Genomic DNA, 24,042 nt, shown 5'->3' on the forward strand with positions numbered 1-24,042 from the left:
AAGGGATTTTCTTTTAAAAAATTTAAATCAAAACAAACTCTATGTCGTCACTTCTCATCTCAAGCAAAACCTTACAGCAGATCTAGCACCTCTTTTGGCATGCCTACTGATGTAGGAATAGGCTATAAAAGAGGCTAACTTAACTGTTGGTGTTGGAGTCTTCACCCCTGCGATAACTCTCGGGGCTTCTCACATTTTCTTTGTCTCAACAGGTTGGACTTGTCAGCCTTGAATACCAAAAACAATATTGTTGCCTTAGGCTTTGTATTGGCACCGTTTGTGGGAAACGTCTTCAAAACTTTCTCCTAAGAAAACAAATTTAACCTAATCAACTAGTGTTTCTGAAATGGTTGGAAAGTATGACACTTTTCCTAACATTCAGAATTTAGTCATAATCGACCAATTCGAGCTAGTCCTAAAAATGATAGACAACCTAGCCCAGTGGTTGAACAACATAGGGTATCCAACAGGATATGGTGACTGCCCCATTAGAAGCCACGGACAACATGGCAAGCAATTTTCCCATACCCTGCTAAGCCAACACTGGGGTGGCTTGAAGTAAACCAAACCCTCGGAATTCGGCAGCAATAGCTAACGGGCTAGCAAGCCCCCGTTCTAAGACCCATCGGCTCCCCAGATGAGGGGGCAATCTCATAGGCTCCCATGACGAGTGCAGGAACCACGACCATCAACACTGTCGCATGAAGACCAACCGGGATGATGACGGGTGCTCAAGCCACTACAGTCCCCCTTCAAGGGCAAGAAGTTGGTGCCACACCTCTCCCCCGTTGGTTCCAACCTCCTAGGAATAAGTTGGCCCATCCCCCGCGAGAGAGAACAAGGGACAAGCCAAAGCAATGATGCCATACATTGACCACTGCCTCAAAGATATTCAGACGCAGATTGGTGTCATTCAAGATCAACTTCAGCAAGTAAAGGAGGGTCAAGGTGACACCTCTACCAATTGTCATGCCTTATTCAATCGGATGGAGGCCTTCGTGGATTCCATCATCTCCGAGCCCCTCCCACCGAATTTCAAGGCCCTGACGCTGGAGACCTATAATGGGAGTACAGACCCCAAGGACCAACTAGAAAGCTTCTGCGCCCTTATGCTTTTGCATGGACACTCTGATGCCCTCATGTATTGAGCCTTCTAGGCTACGTTCAAGGGAGCAGTGCTCTAATGGTTCTTGACACTACCTCCACACTCTATCAACTCTTGGGACTAGCTCGCAGACCTCTTCATATGTCACTTTGTGAGCAATTGATGGTGTTAAAAAATCATCATCTCCCTGATGTCCATCAAATAGAAGCATGAGGAGATCCATCGGAAGCATATGAAGATGTTCAACTGGGAAGAACTCATGGTCAAGGACCTCGACCTCTCAGTCTCCATGCATGCAGCCATCAGTGGCCTCCAGCCTGGACCCCTCAATTGGTCCATTACTAAGACTCTACGCAAGACTAAAGCCAAGTTCTTGAACAGGGTCCAAAAGTACATTATTGTCGAGGAGGCCGAAACTAAAAAATGCCTCCAAGATCCAGAAGCAAGGCCTAGTGGCAAGAAGAAGGAAAGGGATGGCCGCAGCGATGGCCCCACCTACAAGGGCAGTGAAAAGATACCGACCCCTTCCTTTGACAAGTACACGCCATTAAACTCCTCCCAAATGCACATACTAATGCAGGTAGGGAAGGAAGACTTAATGAAGTGGCTAACCAAGTTAAAGAGGAACCAAAGAAGGAGAAACACAAAAAGTACTACAAGTACCACTGTGGCATCGACTACGACACCAAGGACTGTACGAGCTCAAGAACGAGATTAAGTTCCATATGTCAAAGGTGATGCCCCAACATCATCCTCATAATAGCCACAAGTTGGGCCTTACACCCATCACCCCCTTACCAGAATCATTAAAGTCATAGTCGAGGGATAGGCCTTGGGGGGAGCATCCACCTAATCTCAAAAGGCATACGCCAGGCATCCGCCTCCAACATCCTCCATTGCCTACGACGACCCTTTTGACCCTTAGTAGCCCTTGGCCCTTTGCAAAGTGGGAAATATACCTCCTTGGACCTTTCCCCCCAGCCATGGGGAACAGGAGACACCTTGTCATGGCAGTACATTACTTCACTAAATGGGTCAAAGTCGAGGCCCTAGCAACCATTATTGCCAAGATGATTCAGAGCTTCTTCTAGAAGAATATTGTTTGTCGATTTGGCATCCCATACATGCTCATCACCGACAATGGCTGACAATTCGATGACTCCATGTTTAGAGAATGATGTAGAATGCTAGGAATAAGGTAGCAGTACACCTTGATCAGCTACCCTCAAACTAATGGGCTAGCCAAGGTCACGAATAGGACAATCCTTGATGGATTGAAGGAAAGGTTAGATAGAACCAAAGGGATTTGGGTGAACGAGTTGTACAACATTCTATGGGTGTACTAAATGACACATTGGACTGCCACGGGTGAAACTCCCTTCAACTTAACGTGTAGGATAGAGGTTGTCATTCCAGTAGAGATCGGCCAGTCGACACTTTGAACTGAGGCATACTAGGAAGCTAAGAATAGTGAAGAGTTAAGAAACAAGCATGACTTGTTGAAAGGTGTCCGAGTGCAAGCCCAAATCAAGGTCGTGGCCTACTAGCAAAGAGTTGCAAGATATTATAACTCCTTAGTTAAAGAGCGTCAATTCAAGGAATGAGACCTAATCCTTAGAATGGTCATGGTTCCCAAGCCTGGCGTCGGAAAGATTGACCAAACTAGGAAGGGCCCTACAGAATCAAGCAAGTAGTAGGGCTTGGCACCTTTCACGTGGAATATATGGGTGGAAGACTAGTGCCTCGTACTTGGAACTCTAAAAATCTTAGGATGTACTACCAATAGAAGTGTAAATATCTTAGTGAAAAATTGTAAATGAAAAGTGTAAGTTCCTCTCACTTCGCATCTTTCTTTGTATAAACGTTCTCATCCCCTCCAACTGCCAGGGCCCCTTAGCCAATCGACCACAGCATACAACCTTTCTTAAGGTTATGCACTCAAACTAGACATCAACCCCCTCAACCGACCAACCGCAGTATACGACCTTCCTTAAGGTTATACACTCAGACTAGACGTCGGCCCAAGGCATACGACACTTTGCGATTCATATGCCTAGTTGCCTTTTGACCTTCTTTGACTAAGGCAAGATCTTTTGGGACCTTGAAAACTGTTGATAAGTGGCCCACGACCCCAGCCTCGACCTCAAAGACCCTTAAAGAAGCAAGTCTTTGTGAAGGCCAAAGATCCGACATTGGCCAATTACTTAATAAAAACATGATGAACGACATACTAAGTAAACAACACTTCTCCACTAAGGCAACCACTCATGACCTCGACCACAAATCCCCTGAGCAAAAGGGCATGTTCTTGTTTTATGCAATCACCTCCCTTATTTTTTGCTAAGGCAAAAAGTTTCGAAACCTCAACAACTGTTATTGAGTGACGTGATATCGGCCTTGGCCTAAAAGACTCTAAGATAGAACGTCTTCATGAAAGACTAGGTAAAGATCACTTTCACAAAAAAGAGATACTTTATTAAAGAATTACAAGTTTGTTTACAAAAATACCTCTTTGGGAAGAGACATCGGCCCCTTGCACAAAAGAAAAAAGAGAATAAGAGAAAAAAAAAACATTTTTTGACAAAAAAAACTCAAGTGTCTTTATAAAAAAAAAATGCCTCTTATGAGAGAAGTGTCGGCCCCTTGCAAAAAAAAGGAAGAAAAAGTATACAAGTTTTAGGGGCACGCAAACCCAAACAAAAGAAAACTCTCTATTGGCCCCTCTGGTCTGAGCAGTAGCCTAGGTAGTGGGCGTCAGTGGTCGGGTTCTAGCCCATCCCTAGTATATCCAGTAACTGTTGAGCTTCAATAGGGAACGGGTCCAGTTAGCCAACGTCGAAGCTCGGAAGAATCTTTAACACTTGGGCCTTGCAATCGTCGAAGCTCTCTAGGTAAGCCTGGGAGGCAAAGGAGGTCAGGTCCACCTCGTGCTCATCCAAGGCCTTGTACTTTTCGAACACTTTCACGGCCGTCTCCTCCAACTATTGCTCCATCGACACCAGGGAAGACTTCAGCTCCTTTAGGATCTCCCTTTTAGCAACCACCTTGACCTCAACCTTCTTGTGACGTTCATGCTTATCGCAGGCCTGCCCCTTGGCCACGATTGACTACTACTTTAGGTGTTCGATCTCCTCTTACACCTATCAAAACTGCTGAATCAACACCTTTACATTGTTGCAGAGGCCAACCGAGTAGGAGACCATCTACAAAGGAAAAGGAAAACTCATTAGTCACATTCTGACAAGAAGACCTCGGTGACATAACAGACTCGAAGAAGTATGCGCATACCTTAGCAGCCTTGTCCAAAAGCGTGTCCCAGACCAAATCCATAGTGTGTTGTGTCCAGTACTAGCAGTTGTCGAGAAGGACCATGCCGACCTTTAGTTTCCAACTAATGCTAGCCATCAACAGGTAGTCGCTCTCTCGCATGCTCCATTGTGGCTGGAAGATGCGGTGATTGATGAATGGCTCATCCTCCCATGGATTGAAGGATCGAAGCGCCCCCAAATGAAACCCACTCGAGACCCCCTTGGGCCGGCGCTACTCGTACAACTGGAATTTATTTGCCCGAGGGTCTTGGGTTGCTTCTGTAGGGCATTTCTGCATTGTCATCTTCTTACGGGCCACCTTGGCCTCAGTCCATTGTCTAGCAGCCACCTCCTCCTATGAACGCCAAGGCGTGCTTCTGATAGCTCCCTTCTCAATGGCTCTCTTGAATGTCGTGGTATCCAGCAACTTTGCCTTTCTACTGTCGTCCATTTCTACCAACAAGGCAAACAATCAAGTTAGAAAAGCGGCAACAAAATTCAAGTAATGTCGCAACTGGCAGACAACGGGAGTGTCCATCCCAAGGGGGGCAAGACTAAGGTCAACCATTACCAAGGCCTCCTCCTTCACCAAGGGCCCGACATGAATCGTCCCACCTCACCAAAGCTGATTCATCATGGCCTTCTCTTCATCGCTATTGCGTGGCAAGATCCTTTCTTCCAGCATATCTAGGTCCCCCCAACCAAACTAAAAGGACCACCCTTGGGGGCAACTAACAAAGAAAATTTTCTTCTTCCAATTATTGACAGATGGCAGGTTGTCAACCACCTTTCCTCGTTGGCTTTGGAAATACCACAAGCCTTCCCTATCAAGATGCTTCCTCAATGCAAACAAACTCCGAAATGTGTACAGGGTCACAGACACACCTTAGAGATGGGCCATCACCAACACAACCACTATAATCCTAATGGCATTGGGAGCGAGTTGGCTAAGGGTGAGATTGTAGTGGTTCAGAATGTCAAGGATTAGGGGTGTAAGGGAAAATGCAACCCAAAGTGAAGGTAATGCTCATGGATGCACACCTCCCCTTCGGGAGCAAGCTACGACCAGTCACCAACTCAAGGGACTTTAACCCTATAGTCCCCTAGAATGTAGTATTTCTTGGCCAAACCCCTAATTTTCTCCTTGCCAAGAACTCTATCTAGGTCAAAGCGGGGATAATGCCCCAGCGTTATGCCCCAGCACTTGGCCTCAACCCGCTTCTCATCCGTAAGTCCCTCGGCCTCCTCCACATCTACCACTTCAAGAAGCGCAAGAACATTTCCTGTGCATCGGCCCTCAACCGCATAGAACCAGTACTCTCATTAGAAGAGTCCGCACTGTTGGTCATGCTTGACCCCGCGATACATGAACCCTCTCCCTCAACATCTAGATTCTAGATGTCCGAGAGGAGCTCTCGAAGTCAATACTGTCACTTCCATCATCACTAGGAGTGTTGGTGGGAGTACTCTAATCGAGAAGGTTGTAAGCTTCAAGACTAGAATTCGAAGTTGACATGTCAAGGATAGAAGTTATTTACCTAAAGTTGTTTATGAAAAGAAGTCTAAGGAACTAGTTGTGGAAATCCAAGGTGTCCTCTGTAGCTCTAAGACTAAAGGTTTTGAGCAAATGGTGAAGTCTCTCTCAACCAGACTCCTTATTTAAAGGAAAATGTACAACCCATATTCAATTGATCCAACGGTCATGGATCACCGACCTGATAACCCAAACCAACAAGCACCATGTGGCACCGACCTCGGGAGATGAAACAATGCCAAGAGACAAGGCTGGCTCACCCATCGACTCCGACTCGAGGACATGCCAAACCAGATCCCCCCATACTGTCTCATGCATGACCTCAATTAGTTGACCCTAGTGCCCATCCTATGTACGGACCTATGATGGATGATGTCAGCGCCCATATGGGGCACGGGCAATGCATGTGGATAGCCTACGCTTGTACGAGCCACGATCATATACCATTGGCCTGGAATGATCCTTTACTAACACGAAGGATGAATGGAGGAGTAGTAGCTACACAACCACTAAGAAGAGTTCCACAGCCGAGGTTGACGCATCCACGTGAATCCATCATACTCTCTTCGGCCAAAGCTGAGGCCTCCACACAACTCGCCAACTAACCTCAACCACTATGGCCTTAGGAGTGGAGGGCAAGCGATGTAGGAATATCTGGCTGACCAGCATATCTTGACATGTGGCGTCAACCGGATGTATCTTGGTCATCCATCATCAACTACTATCAATCACTCCCAACTACTCCTCTTCTAAGTCAACTCTAGATATAAAAGGGGCTCCCACATTGAGGTAAAGACACAAACTTAAGCTCTAAGTTTCCTCACTTGCTTGGTCCGACCCCTCATAGCCCTCAACTAATTTGACCGTCGAAGTCTTTGCCCCTGGGATAACTCCTAGGGCCTCTAACGTCTTCTTTATCTTAGCAAGTTGGACCCGTCAACCTCAAACACAAAAAATTACATTGTTGCCCTTGGCTCCGTATGAATGGAGAAATGAACAATCCAAGTAATTTGTATCTCTGTGCATGGGTCACTAGATTCGAAGTTGATGTGAAGAAGATTCCAAATGGAGGGTCCATATCGAGTCTAGGTTCGGATCTCAAAATGGAGGGGTTAACGGTGTTGGAATTGGACAATCTTAATATTGTTAGACTCGCAACTTTGAATTCTATACATCTACATGGTTGCATTTTTTATTTCATGTGAGTTATGGTTCAAGATCAAAAATGATCCCAATCAGATGATCAAAATCAGTTTTGGCTTCGAGTCTTGAGATGAAAAGGTAAACGGTATCAGATTTGGAATTATGGGTTCTATGTATCTATGGTGTTGGATTTCTAGTGTTGAAGAAAGACTGAATGGCGCTAAAATGGGGTGTCTACATACCTCTTTTGTTATTCTTGAGTAATGTCACATATGTTAGTAATGGAAGTTAGAATGACTAGTAATGAAAGTTAGAATGACTTTAAATGAGGTTCCTCTTGCTAATTTAACATGGATATAAGAAATCCTACTTAACCTTATCAAATCATTCTAAGGAAATCGCATTAAGATGTTGGTATGTTTAAAGTGGCTGCATACTTGGCCACATATGCTGCAGTTGCTTTGACTCTTGGAAATAAAATAAATGCAGTTATTAAACCAATAACAAGAAGACAATAAGTGGATATAACAACTTAATAGTAGGCTGGTGTTCTTTTAGCCCAAGAAACCATAGGCTTCAAGACATTAATACTTAAATATAAGCTTATATAAAGTATTTCAATGCATCCTTAGAGAGTGATATTTACTCAAACTCTAAAAATAATAAATAACAAAAGTGCCCTCAAGGCCTCAAGAACCAATGGCATGCTGAAATCTTATGCTAGTCTTCAAAAATGAGCAAGAGCCAAGAGATTATTAGAATTAGCGAAAATAGATGCTTGTCATCAAGGTCTTCTAGTGTTCTCAATCTACATGATGGCACAAACTTTGACAATCTACAAATCTGAAAAACAAGAATAATATAGCTAGCATTAGAACACATATATTAATGATATCAACAAAACACATATATTGGCTTGACTTTAAATGCTTGAACTGTGTTGTTGCATACCTTAGAAGCCAAATATGGTAGTCAAAGTACTTCATAACCTATCACTTTAACAATATGAGAGGATTGGAGTATTATGGTTGACAAAACTGTGTCACTTGACTTAATTGATTTAAACTAATCAACACATGACCCCTACATAGCAACAATATTAGAAAAATGAAAACTATATACAAATAAGCAATAGTTAAAAACTATAAAGTATGAAATTACAATAGGGTTGAATTAACTGAGAGCTTGCCATGGTTGTAAATATATTTGGCAAAGATGGATCAAGTGGGATTTGATTTTTGGTCAATTTACTCTTCTTATGAGCAGTACTATCGCCGTCTTCATGCAATTCCTATAAAAAGTACCAAAGATATTAATATAAATATTAAATAAATAAAAACAAAGATAAAAAAGAATATAAGATGTACCGAATCAATATGGGTTTTCTTTTTGTGACACTTGCATTCTCTAAATAACCAAATTTTCTAATGTTGCTACCATGCCTTTTGCTAGCTCATGTCTTCTTAGCTAACCCTTCTTTAAATTATCTTTTAAAGCTTGAATTACATCACAAGGTCCATATTCGCAATCAAGATTCACATTGATGCTTTGAGAGCAACACTAAAACTTGGAGAGCTTCTTGCCTTAATTTAGCATCTTTTCTACCACTTTTCTTGCTTACTTATACACATCTATACTACTTATAAAAGTGTGAATGGGGTGTAATTCTCTGGAATTTTCATTGGACAAAATGTGCCCCTTCAACTTGAGTCATCTAAGGGGTAAATATGTATTTTGAGAAAACTTTAATTAAGATTGTTGAAATTGCATTAATCATCTATTCTATACTATTATTAAATTAAAAGTATGATGAAGGTGTGAACTTTTCTTAACTAAAATAATTTCAACTATTATTTTCACTTTAGTCCATCACTAATTGTGAGGGTTTAAACATAATTTCAACTATTATTTTCACTTCATTTAATCCACTCTAATTAACACTTATATTAAGGTATTAACTCTCATTCTCCCTTATTAAATCCTATATTAAAGCTATTTTTTCATTAATAAAGTCTATTAATTAGATCTACTTTAATACTTTTAACAATATAAACTCATGTATTTTAAAATTGACTCATAAACAAAACATTCTTTCATCTAAGGGGTGACAAAGCAATTCTACCATTTGAATCAATTTGATTAACCTACAAAACCATAGTTAGATAATAAAATTTTTAAAAATAGAAATAAATATAGAAAATTACAAAAAAATGAAAAAAAATAGATATATTTATGATATTTTTATTAGTAAAATTAAAAATATAAGGGTAACAAACAAAAATTATTTTTATTGATGATGAAAATGACATAATCTAAAAATAACCAAACATTAAATTATTTTATTTTTGGTAGCGATTAATAGTTCTATTTTGGGTCAAATGTGTTGACCTTTAATGTCATGATTAAATAATAAAAATTAATAAAAGATAAAAAGACAAAAAAATATAAAAAATTTGCAAAAAAAAATGGGCACATCTATAATATTCTATTTTTATCATATTAAACAAAAAAAAGTGCAACATATAAGAATTATTTTTATGCACGTAGAAATATAAAAATTATAAAAAAAAAATGGGCACAGCTATAATTCATATTTTGCGACCTGCACTACTAGAAAGTTTAGTTTTAAAGGCTGGAGGCAGAGGTTGCAACCAGCCTCCATAAAAAGGCAATTATGATGGTTCATATGATCTTATGTAGAGGCACTTTATAGATGCCTCTATATTATAATTCATGCGAGGATATTTTCGGTATTAGTGACAATTTACGAAACCTTAATTTTTTCCATTCTAACACCCAAATACAAATTACGATACTCATAGTCTCCCTTCTCCTACTCCTCCATTCACAATATCAAACAAGTCAAAAAATCATCAATTTGGTTAGGGTGTTTTTTTTTTTTTTTTTTAATTTGAGTGTATTAAAGAATGAATCACCTCAAGAACGACAATAATTCCATTGCAACAATAGGTCAGGGATTTTGAGATTTTAGTTTTTTTTTTTAATCAAGTTCGTTGAGGTCTTTTTCTAGAAAACAAATTGATTCTCTTTTCCTCTTCCTCCAAATAACCATCTTCACCTCATCCAACTATATTCTAGATGATTTAGCAAATCAGGAGCTCTAATGTAGATTGCATAACAGTGTACAAGGAAAGCTATAGCAGATTGGAAGAATGATGATAGCTAAGAACTGACGGTGGTGCTGGTTTACAATTCCAATCTTGGAGCTACAGACTTCACATCTCTTTCAACGCACATCTCCGGGTAGCTCTATAAGTTCCTTTGCTTCTCCTTCATTCCTTCACATCTCTGTATTGTCTATGTTTTTCCCCCTTTTCTTTAAGAAGTTTGTGGTTAGAAATAGAAAATCAATAGGCTTTGGTGGATTAGAAGATGGCTATACCAAAATTGAAGAAATATAGAGGTCTTCTTTTAGATATTTCTTTTTCGTTGAAGATTTCCCTATTTTTTCTTTATCTGTTTGATTTGAATATGTGGGATGTTGGGGCAATAGAAAACATATTAAAAACTACCGGACTAACATATTATTTTTCTTATAGTTTTTGTTACACTTAGACAACAATGATTTTGCTAACTACAGCCATTTCTTACACTAGTTCTAGTTTCGGGGAAAGGGAAAGAAAATGGAGTTGAGCAGCTTTGTCATATTCAACCTATCAATGACTAACAAATAAATTTCTAGTGTATGGGTTCACCAAGTGGAAGAGATAGGGTTCAGTGGTCCACCATTCTTGGCATTAACAAACAACCCAAGAGCACTTGTCTAGTAGTAAATCCTGTTGTACAGGGAACTTGCACAGTTAAAGTTTTATTAATAGCCCAAGAGCATTTATAATTCTTTGTGATTGGCACCATTGTTGTTTTACTTGAAACTTGGTTAATATGGTTGCGTTTAGTACTTTATAGCTGTCAACTATAATCAGGTTTGTATTAACCTAATAGTCCCAATTAATGATTGGGTTGGCTCTGTCTGGGTTTGTTATTAGGGTCTGGTTTGGGACTGGATTGAATTGTTAAATGAACTAGTAAGAATCTTCTCTTTCAGTTGTAATAAAATTTAGCTTCCTCCAGTGTTCTTTTAATGTTAAATCATGGCAATAAATTCTATTATCATGTGGTTTGTGATCCCCCGCATCTTTATTTGTATGCCTGTATTTTTTTCCTTATGTGCTTAATCATGCAGTGCCCACTGCTACCAAACTTTGTTTTCAAATCTGTATTGACTGATTAAAGTTATACCAACATATATCTTTCTCTACAGTATAGGTCAGGAGCCCTATGTAAAACATCATTTATAACTATTTAGCTTATTTGGTTGTGTGCAGCTATAAGGATATTTCATTCTTGTACATTAGCAAAACTTGGAATTGGAAGATTAATGCCTACAACATGCTAATAGAAACATGTGAAATATACAGACAACATAGAGGGGAGATGCATTGATAAAAACAACATAGAGGAGAGATGCATCATAAAAGCAAACAAGTAAAAAACTTTACCGTAATCAGTGTGAGCTCCACTGGAATTGTTTATACAGGATATACGAAAATAGAAATCTATTAATAAGACCCTTTAAAACTGAAAAAAAAGGAAATTTTCAATAAAATTTTGACTGATAATTAGTGTTTCGTTACCATCCAATATCATTTTCTAGCATTTCTAGAAACTTCCTTGATCTTATTCACTGAAAAATATTTAGATTCGGCCATCAAGTATCTCACAACTTACTTAATAACTTATTCACTAAAGAAATTAATAATTTATTTAGTTCAGCCACTTAAGTTGTTACCAAGCATAGTTGTATTGGTATAGTGGGCTTTACTATTCAAAACTACAAAGGTTGTAGCAAAAGAACTTGATTATTTCATTTCATGTCATAAAGATTTTTATTTTAATGCCCCTTTGCTTTTAGCAATGATTTCACAAGCATAGTTAAGACTTGGCCAAACAATCCATAGTCTTCACTTATCTAATTGTACATTCAAATTCAGTATAAGATTATGATGGTGTTCTGAAAATGAATTGTTTTGTTTGTTGTGATTTCAATAAGGAAACTAAGCCCCACAAATTGTTTTAGAATACATTATTTTTTTTCTTAAAATAGAAACGCATCATACACTTTTCTTGGTTGTGTATTATTTTCCTTTTTTCATAAACTACAAATGCACTCTGAAATTTCTAGTACTCAATACCAAATACATGATTTCCTCTAGTGGTTTGATATTATTTACTGTAAAGCTACAATGTTCATATAGATATTCTAATTAATAGATGCTAGTTCACCTTTCTTATTTTTACTTTATTTCATTTTTTGCTTACACTTTTGACCCAAAGCCATTTAAATGCGGATTGATATGGTTAGTAGGAGCCTTAAAGCAACACTTCAAGGGTCTATGTTAGTTCCCCCTACATTTGCAGGTGCTCTGTACATACCTTTGACTGAAATATTCATGTGAATAGGTCACATGAACTATTGATAGTTCAAGTGCTCTCTGTACATCCTCCCTTTATGATAGAGGGGAAAGGCCAAAAGGAGATTGTAGACAGATAGACATAGAGTTATACATTGATAGAAACAAGCCTCTATCTAGGTTTTCAAAGAAATATTGGAAGCCCTAACAATAGTTATATTCATTTTTCTCTTCTTTAACTAAACTTTAACACTTCTAAGTATAATTAGAAAAATCAAAGCCCTATGTTTTATTTTTTTTCTAGTTTTGTTACTCTCCCTCCACGTTTAAAAGGTGCTACTTGAGCTACATCAAATTACTTGGTGGTGAACTAGTGATTAAATTTTTAAGATAAGAGAAGAAATTTGTTAAAAAAAGACACTTGGAGGAATAAAGAAAGAAAATGGTGTGAAAGATTGAGCTGACTATCTCCACACAATTTTTGGTTCAAGTCAACAAACATGTGTGGGCATTTCAGGGTCATTGCTATTCTCTTTTGGATGTTGGAAATATGCAACAAGTTGGTAGTAAATACATAATAACTTATAGTACTCTTTGGCGACCTTAGAAATTGTATGATGCATGCTCCACTTGCAAGTAGTGGAGATATGGAATTTAATCTCCAAGAATGGATATCTCAGTGTATGTGGATATGCAAAGGGAATGGTTAGAGATGTCCACCAGACTTTGCATACCATTGTTCAAGAGCATGTATGAAGAAATTCTTGTGATTACTGTCTTACTCTTTGTCCTAGTGGAATAGACACACATAAACATGAAAATGATTCCAAATGCCTATATAAGTTGGTGCTATTAGATGGAATAACATTTCTGGAAAGAGGATTCTTGTTTGACCATCTCTCCCCCTTAAAGTTATGTTTTTCTCTTTTTTTGTTTCTTTCTATTTTCTTCTCTATGAATCAAATTAAGACTTGAATCTACTTCAATGTGTTGAGGACTATTTGGATCATGGTTTAAGTGACAAACTGTTCTCATTGAGAAAATTTTACTTGGAAAAAGCTCTTCTTTAGGCTTTTATAAGAAGATGGTCCAATATATTCACCTTTTACTACCATCGATTCAATCAACTATTTTTCCATTTCTTGTTGCATAAGTAACTTGCAACCATTGTGCTTTTAAGGAAAAAGAAAATCCCTAGTAAGTTTAGGATGGGATTGTTCCTAGAGGAAACCCCAAAGTGCCCTTTTTAAGTAAGATTCATAGCTTGCAAGTTTTGGCTTTAAGTTTTAATTGCAAGGAGGGGATGGAAAGTTACTTTGACATATACTAGGGTATGGTTTGGTTTTGTAGCAAGTTGTTCACGACACCTGCCATGCCCAAATATGGTCATTCAAGTGCCATGACATTTTCCATGGTGATATTTTATAATCATTGCAAGTGAAGCTTCATGTCATAATTTGTTAAATTTCCTATCTCCTTATTTTGCAAAAAGTGAAGATATATCAAATTTAGTTTATGGTTTTATAATTTCAATGTTGAATTCAAGATATTAGTTTTTATATTTCATACATTCTTGTAGTTATATTGTTGCTTTCAACAACTCGATATTGTCCTTATGACTATACTAGAGGCAAGACTCCCACCCGTGATATATTAGAAATGTGAGAAGTTTCTGGGTCAGTTTGAAGTAGTAGTTCAACATTGAAAATCTTTGGTTTGTCCTTGATAGTCTTGTTTGTATTGATTAGGTTCCTTGCCAAGCTTGATAAGGCCAAACGTGCTTCTAATTGGAATCGGTGCATGTTGATCTTCTTGAATTCTCTAATTTAATTCCTACCAGACTCTCCTTGTAATTTTCTTAACTTGCCAATTTCAGGTGAAGAAGTTGTTGCTAGAGAAGATATATAGTAGTTCAGATTGGTTGCTATCATAAATACTTCCTAATAAAGGAACTGTGGTGAAGTGAATATATCTTCCTACCTTCATCTGCTCTTCCTAATTCTATAAGTTATAACTGTAGTTGATGTTGAGAAAACTTGTTATTATGTGTAGGCAAGTGAATACAATTGATCTATATTAGGTTGTAGCTTCAATTGGTACATGGACTAAGGGCCTGTTTGGCGTGTCTTTTTGGGAAGATCTTCTGGTAGCTCTGACAGTCAAATGATGCATTGAGCTTTTGCATGAAGGTCTAAGAAGCCCGAAGCACGTTTGGCAAATGCATGAAATCAGAGCCCAAAATGTGAATAAAATGTGAAAGACGCAAAAAGCTTCATTTGAAGCTTCTTGAAATCAGAGCCCAAAATGAGTTGTTTGTGTCTTTTCGGCGTTTCGTCTTTTGGCAGCTAGATCTTTCTCGTGCCAAACAGAAATAGTCTGAAATTCGGTCTTCCCTAAGTTTGTATGATTGGAAAGTCTAATTAACCCTTGCCAACAAATTTTTGGTATTTTGGTTTGTTCGTTAGAATCACCAGAAATTGAAATGCAAGTCCAATTTTTTTGAATTCTTACAAGGGTACCATTGGAACAAAAAAATTGTGTACTACCTCTGATTCAGAGGTAGCTCGAAGTCTAAATAAATTGGAGGAATTTTTAGATTTTGGTTCATCTATTTCGATGGTGTATTCAATGCTACCAAACACGACCTTAGTTGGGAGAAAATGATGAATTTTTTAAGTTTGGCATTCTTGTAGAGGCTATTTTGGATTTTTACAGAGTCTATTTTCTTTTTCGTCCACTCATTTGATAGAGAACAAAGTTTTAGATTTTCTAAAGGTGCTAACTAGCTTATTGGTGTAGAAGAATTGCTCCTAATTATGTAGCCCATTTTCGTAGGAATTTTATAGGGTGCATTAAAAAATAAAAAAACTCTTAAAATAGGAAAAATATGAAGAATCATAGAAATTTTGGGGATATTCAAGTTGCATTTGATACCAAGGCTTTGTTTTAATCCAAAGAAGGCAAATATTTTTTAATATGAAATATTTTGTTCATATTTCAATAGAAATAAAAAGATCTTTACCCTCCATACCTTGAAACCTTAAATATGTATTAGGCCACAAAATAAAGTAATGTTTTGATGCAAAACTAGGAATAAACTGCCCTCCTAAGGCTATTTTTAAGGTAAAAATCATGCAAAACGTATAATTATATGGTTAAAGATATTTTGTTTTTGAAAAATTATGGTTACTAATTTAACTTTTTTTTTTGCTTTTTGTTGTATTACTTTTTTTGCTTTTTAAATAGGAAGTGAATTATTTTTTTGAATTGTTCTTTTCTTTTTAAATGTGTATCAGTTAATATGAAACAATATTTAGAAACAATTGCCATCTTTTAATAAATATGTAAATGGACTGCTTTAAATAGCACATTAAATGTTGTTATATAAATTTACATAAGTTTTACAAATGATAAAATATGTTGTTTTAAAATAAAAATAAATGATCTTCATAGGCAGTCGCAAGTGCCTCTAAATAATAGCAACCGGTACTTTTAATGGCAATTACAAGTGTTACTATAAAGTATAACTAGTATTCTTAAAACTATTTTTGAATGACAATGCTTTAGATGCATGATTATGTGCCTCAATATCGTATTTTTAGAGGCATTTATCAAATGTACCTCTATAACATTTAGAGACTACACATTTAGAGGCAATCACTTTAGTGTCTCTAATTCTTTTTAGAGGCATTTTTTGTTACTTCTATAGGTGAATTTTCTAGTAGTGTTGCATTCGATTAATAAAAAAATCATATTCAAATTAATTTCGTTCAATCTTGAATTAAATTTTGAATCTGATTGTTTTGTAATATTTATTTGTTTTAATATATAAAATTTATATTTTTATATTTTAAATTATAAAAATATATTTTTATAAATTATATTATATATGAATTTGTATCTATAATAAATTTAATATGTTATATTTATATTAATTTATTATATATAAAAGTTGAAAATTAAATCCAATTGGATTCAAATATAAGTTTTCAATAGCGGATTAGATTTTGATGCAAGTTCTTAATAATTGGATCAGATTTAAATTTTGTTCAATCCGATCCAAATCCGATCTGTTTATAACCCTACAAGCAGGGGGATCTCTCATATACAACAATTATTCAATAATCTAACCTTATAAGGTGTAATATGAGCAATAGGTCTAGAGTTGAAAATAAAAGTGAAAATAAAATTGTTTGGCAAGATTCCTAATTTTTCTCAGAGCACAATAGGCGTTTCTTTTAATATTTTTAAAAATTGTGTCATTTCTAGTTTTCCTTATGAGATGTTAAATCTTGTTTCCTCTCTATCTAAGGTATTTTTCTCATAAATAAATTATATTAATTAGATCAATATCCAATACTTTTAATAATATAAAACTCATATTTAAAAAAAATGACCAGAAAACAAAACCTTCTTTTGTCATGTGGCAAGTAAACAATTCAACCATGCAATTCAAATGGATCAACCCATGATGCCATAATTAAATAATATATATAAACACACACAAAAAAAATACATAAGTTTTATAAAACAATTTTAGACACATTATTATAACCATTATCATCATCTAAGCACATATATATTTACTAGTTTAATAAAAACATGAATGCCTTCTTTTCTTTCATATCACTTACTAAAACCTCTCTAGCAACACTTTGAAGTTCTTTAAAGTTAAGCGGCCACAATAATCAATTAGTTCTTTAGACTTTGCATCCTTTGTCCATCTCTTTAAGACATATTATAATAGTTCTTTTATTTGTCTTTGAGAAAGAACATATAATGTATGGATACATAAAATTCCTATAAACTCAAATTTCTTACAAATGCAACTTCCATACAAGAAGGATTAAATGTCACAGTATGCTTGCGATGTTTATTCAAGTATTTTACTTTGTATTCAATCATTATTCCAACTTCTACTACACTTTGAATAAGACAATCATTACTTTCTGAGTATTACTTTGCAAAGTCCTTAAACACTACTGAAGTGTATATAAATGCAACCTAGTTTAACATGCGTATTGAAAAAGTTAAGTAGGAGATGCTTTGGCTCATTTCCATTTCCATCTCTAACTCTTTATGCTGATGATCTAATATAACTCCACCAAAATGATTAAAAATCAATGCAAATCGAGAGTGGAGTTTAAATAGCCTTCCAATAAATCATTCATTCTCTTATACTCCTTGGTGTAGTTTTTCATTTCATCACAAAAATTGATTCTTCCATATTCCAAATCCCATTTATCTTCCATTTAAAACAATCATTGCAATCAAGTATTTTCTACTAAATCATATTTTGATATCATCCCATGCCATGCTGTTAGAAATTCTTCCTCTTCATATTCATATATGCATCTATTAAGCTCCTTATCAAAGAAACAAGCAGTATAAACATGCTTTAAATGTTTGGTTGCATTTTGATATACATGCCATATGTAAAGACGATAGTGTCTGAAATAATTGTTTGATTGCATTTGCCATTGCTGGATCTTATCAAATAGAATGATCCTTGAAAATACTTATTTGCTTATGATGATTAACCCCAACAAAAGGTGAAAATGGTCATTGTTGGTAATTTATCATAAAAGTTGTATCAAATTAAACATCACCAAAATGACTATAATTAACCACGATTCTTCAATCTGCCCAAAATATGTTTGTTATTAAACATTCATTATTAACTTGAATTGAGTGAAATGGTGATATATTATCTTCTTGCAACTTATTAAAATATTCTAATATAACTCATACACCTCCATTTTTCATGTTTTTTTTCTTTTAGTATGCAAGTAATTTATTATAATCAATACTAATAAACCCAAGATTTTGGATTCCTTTTGTTTGTCTACCCATGAATTCTACCATTGTTCTTGCCTGTATACCTAAATCATCTACAATATTAGCTTAGGCTTTTTGTGTTACTGTTATTTTTTTTATGTAATTTAAACATATATAGTCTACTTAGAATTATAACCAAATGGATCTGAGTACTTCAAAATTTATAACACAATATTTTCCATTATCTTGCAACGCAATAGTCATTCATGCAAGACAACTAGTTTTTTTTACATCGCAATGAAACTTTACTTTTGCTCTTTGTTTATCCTCACAATAATACCCTTCTTAACAACAAACAAATATTATATGTTTAAAAATTAAATAAACGGTATGAATCCTCGCATGTTGAAAATGTCATCCCAACTTTTGATTCTTCATATTCTTTTTCTTTTTCATATGAATATTAAGTTGTATTACACTTTTATGTTTAGGGATAGAATAATAAACACTTTCATCAAAATTTAACTTACGAATAGATTTACATCCAAACTCTTCAGCCTCTATATCCTTCAATTTGTGTTTCAAATATAACAAAGTCTTCGATAGCCATTTAAAGAGGAAATGGTTTTATCCTACAACCAAGAAGGGTTATAGGCACCAATTAATTAACTATGGATAATATCATTACTAAAACTAAATGACATTTAAAATATAAATGGTAAACACTATAAGCTGATATATAAATTTTCTTAAGAACTTTTTCTCAAACTTTTGTTTTCTTATTTTTAATTAGTCAAACCACAAATTCTAGAAAGAGGAAAATATGTATAATATCTTTAATATATTTTTAAAATATTTTGAAATAATTAAAACCAAATAAAGTGGCATAAAGAGAAAAAAATAATAAAGAAAATAATAATAATAACAATAACAATAACAATAACAACAACAACAACAACAACAACAACAACAACAACAACAACAACAACAACAACAACAACCAACAACAACAACAACAATAATAATAATAATAATAATAATAACAACAACAACAACAACAACAACAACAACAACAACAACAACAACAACAACAACAACAACAACAACAACAACAATAATAATAATAATAATAATAATAATAATAATAATAATAATAATAATAATAACTAAGAAACCATTGCAAAGGGGTTGTTAAACAATAATATGTACATGCTTATAAATTATGATTTCTTAATACATTCCCTGAGTGTTCATGTAAAAACAATTTTACTATTTCATTTGATAGCCATGTAAATAAATGTTTTGGGTGTTCATATATGTGTACAAATTTGCATTAAGCTAACTATTATAAGTAAGGCCCTTTTGATCCTAAATTCTTTATAGATAAATCTTCAATCTAGAAATGCTAGTAAGGTTCCCTTTGGGAAGAGTGCAAATGCCAGCTCAATCCTTGTATGCACTTCGGTTTAGTTTTGCAAACTGATAAAAATGCATTTGTTTTTGTATTGAAAATGACAACAAATATAGATTCCAATATATGTTTGAAATCAAAATGAGAGTAAAGTTTGAAATTTTCTTTTTGGTAAAAGAAGTTTGAAACTTTTACACAGTTAAACGCTTTGGTCATCCTCTAATGGAAGTTGCACAGATAATGTGGGAGGAGATATATGGTTATGATAGCTCTAAACTATATAGTATAGATTGTAATTGTATGAGTTCTATTGGTCTTAGTTGTAATGAATTCTTATCAATCAAAAGAAAAAAAAATCTAACAAGAATGGATAAGATAGCTATACGCATACAAGACAAAATAAATGAGACCAAAAAATAAAACCTACATACTAAACAAAAGTAAACAAGAAAAATTAGTAGAATCCACATCTGGATGTGTGTTCTTTCCTTTGAACATTTATTCTTTATTAATTAATTAATTAAGTTAATTAACTAACTAAATTAATTAGTGGAATTGTAATCATAAATGTTAATCTTCAAACAAGATATTTGGTTTTCGTTTTTCTTTTTTATCCTTACAAGTTTCCTTTTGTTCCAAACATGTAGTATTTTTTATTACAACAATGTATCTATGAGTATTGTTCTTGTTTGAAGGATCTGTATATAAGATATAAGCATTTGATTTAATATAATCAAGTTTCAATCACTTGTACCAATTTAAATATACAAAGATTGATTGAAATGTTCTAGTAAAAAATCAAGAAAAAAATTAAGAAAAAAAAAATCTTAAGATGGTCATGGAATGAGTTGATGATATCTTCCGTTAGATCAAAACTAGGAGGACAATCATGGTTCAAATTTTGACTTGAAGTTTGACGCTCTTATGAAACCATATTGGTCGAATTCTTTTGATCTTGCTGAATAGGCTTCTTATTTTGTTCTTGAGTTATTTTCCTACTTAACTCTTGTTCCCACTTAAGTTTTTCATGGAACTCCTAACAAGTGTCTCTAATATATTTAGATCTCTGATAATGAGTACACCACAAATAATCCTTGTCATCCACCTTTTTTTTAGAATCATTTTTCCTTAATGAACTTCTCCCATTTGTATTTGCACCTCCCCTAACAATTAGAGCCACCGACTCCCCATCTGAATAATTCATAACATTCCCCATGCTTTCTTTTGATTGTACTAGAGCATATACTTCCTACACTAATGGAAGCTCTTTACTTCCCAATATATGAAAACTCATACATAGGATTTAGCTCCAAAAGAAATGCAAGCATCTGTTGCTAAGAAACTATTAGATCCACCGACTCCACATCTGAATAATTCATAACATTCCCTATGCTTTCTTTTGATTGTACTAGAGCATATACTTCATGTACTAATGGAAGCTCTTTACTTTCCAATATAGGAAAACTCATACATAGGATTTAGCTCCAAAAGAAAAGCAAACATCTGTTGCTAAGAAACTAGAGACTTGTAGGCCTTAGCATCCTCATCGCATTTCTAATCTACACTTTGGTAATGGTCTAATTCCTTCTAGATGGAGGTTAAATCTAAGTAATATGTAGAGAGACTCCTCTCCCCCTGTTTGCATATTTAAAAGGAAGCTTGCAGTTGACAAATTTTTGCATAGTAGCGTTATTCTGAGTAAGTAGACTTTGCTTGCTTCCAAATTTCAAAAGCAATTTTAGCCCACATGAATGTTTTTCTTATCTGTGACAACATAAACAGTAATATCCATGACATTACCATTTTGTTTTCTTGGTCCCACCTATCATGTTCTACACTTCCTAACCCCGGTTCTTTTGTCTTACCATTGATATAATCTATCTTCCCCCTTGTAGTAATGTAGACTTTAATCCCCTTCAACCATTCTATGTAATTAAGTCTATTAAAAGGGATTGAAGCCATAAGCAAATTCATATATAATGCCTCAAAATTTTCATTACAGCTAGAAGACACCCCATAAACCATTGAATATTCAAAAGAAATTGGTAGAAGGGGCTAGTTTCACTATTCAGCAATATTCCTAGTCTAGATAGTCCCCACATGGACCACTTCACCCTATGTCAGGGCACACAAGTAGGCATGTAAGCGACATTCAAAAATCCAAATTCGAATCTGAGATTCAGTTTAATTGAATCGAATTCAGATAATTCGAATCGAATATGCGATCAAATTCGAATATTATTTTTTTATCAAATAAATTATCGAATCGAATTTGGATATACATTGATTCGATCCGATAAATATCCAAACCAATTACATATTATGTATATATTATATATATAGAATATAATATAATATATATTTATATAATATAAAAGTTAAAAAAGAAAATGAAAAATAACTAATGAGTTCAAAAATCTCAAAGTCGAACATTCAAACTCTTTCAATCTATTGAGTTTGAACCCCCTTACCAGTTACCTCTCAAAACCCTAAAGTAAAACCCTAACCCTCTGTTGTCACTCCCTTCGCTGTCATCAAACGCCACCCGAGCAACCACCATCGGTCCATCATTGATCGCTGCCCCTCATCGTCCAAGCAACCACCAACCTTTTGTCAGAGTTTGGACACCATCGTCGTTTATCTCATCTTTCCTCTTATCTCTATCTCTCCTCTCAAAGTCTGTGATTTGTTGCCCAAGCAACCACCATCACCAATGGCAGCGTTAGTGATAGCAGTCGAGCATCGGTCACCATCCATAGCTCAAGCTCAACGCCATCTCCTTCGCTTGTTCACCGCTGCTCAAGTTCAAGAAACCCTCAGTCCTCAACCATCCAACATCACTAGCCTTATGCTGCAACCCACGACTTCTACCGGGAACCCACACTTGTTTCCTATGCTAAATTTTTCAGATTTTTCATCTCTTTTTCTAATGAGATAGTGATTTAGATTATTCAGCTCTTTTCCTATGCTAAAATTTTCAGATCACAAATTTCTAATAGTGATATAGATAATGACTTATTGGTTTTTTGGTTTTTGGTTATGAGTTAGATTTTTCATATTAAATGAGATGGAATAGATTATAGATTTAGGAATTGGTTTATTCATTTTCCTATTCTAATGAGATAAAACAGATTACAGATTTTTGAATTTGACAGTGTTTTAGATAATGATTTATTGGTTTATTGGTTTCTGGTTATGACTTATGAGTTAGATTTTTTAACTTAAATGAGATAGAATAGACTACAGATTTAGGAATTGATTTATTCATGTAAATAGTGGTTATGTTGCAAATTTTTTTGTCCTAATTCCTAAATTTTATTGTGAATATTTATTGCTTCTCATTTTTGGTAATTCTATTTTATGATTATCCATTTATCTTGCTAGTTTTAAACTTCTAATATTTTTTATAACTTTATTTTGTGTAATCTTTATTTAGGTTCTATTTTTACCTTTGAAGAAAATATTAAATGTCTGGATCAATTAATCATTCTCAATCTAGCACTAGACCTAATTCCAATAGTGAAAATGGTGAAAGTGTGAATAGTCCTAGTGTTGCATTGCCTCAATTGGTCCCTTAAAAAAGAAAATGAACATATGAAGTGTGGAAGCATTTTGACATAATCCTTAATGCAAAAAATGAGGAAAAAGTTGTTTACAATTATTGTAAACAAGATTTTGATACAGCAAGTACTAGTGGGGCTACTAATCTAGCTAATAATGTCTCAAGATATCCACGAAGATTACCAAAAGGACAAAGAGAAATTGGACAACAAATGTTGACAATTTTTACAAATTTAAGTGAGTCAACGAGCAGACTAGAGGGATGGAGATATGATCCCATAAAGAGTATATATAACTTTGCAAGATACCTAATCAAACATAACTAACCATTTAGCATGGCAGAACATGAGTTTCTTGAGATTTGGGTTACTGGTCTTAATTCCATGTTTAAAATGGTTTCACGCAATACAATTAGGAATGATTGTATGAAAATCTATGAGGATGAGAAAGAGAAGCTTTATGGCATTCTTGATAGGCTTGATTCCCGGGTTAGTCTCACTACCGATATGTGGACATCAGGGCAAAATATTGGATATTGTTGTTTAACTACACATTACATTAATGATAAATGTCAATTGAGAAAGAAGACTATAGGTTTTTGAGCTGTTAGAGAGAAGCATGATGCTATAAACCTTACTAGAATCATCAAAGATCTTGTTTTGCATTGGAACCTTGATAGTAAAGTGATGGCTTTCACTGTTGACAATATTGCTTCTATGAATGATGTTGTAATTAAAAACATGAAAGAGTGGCTTTTTGGGCAGGGTAAA

The sequence above is a fragment of the Nelumbo lutea genome, chromosome 2, assembly GCF_056320005.1.
Source record: "Nelumbo lutea isolate HS-2025 chromosome 2, American lotus-T2T, whole genome shotgun sequence".
NCBI classification, from domain to species: domain Eukaryota; kingdom Viridiplantae; phylum Streptophyta; class Magnoliopsida; order Proteales; family Nelumbonaceae; genus Nelumbo; species Nelumbo lutea.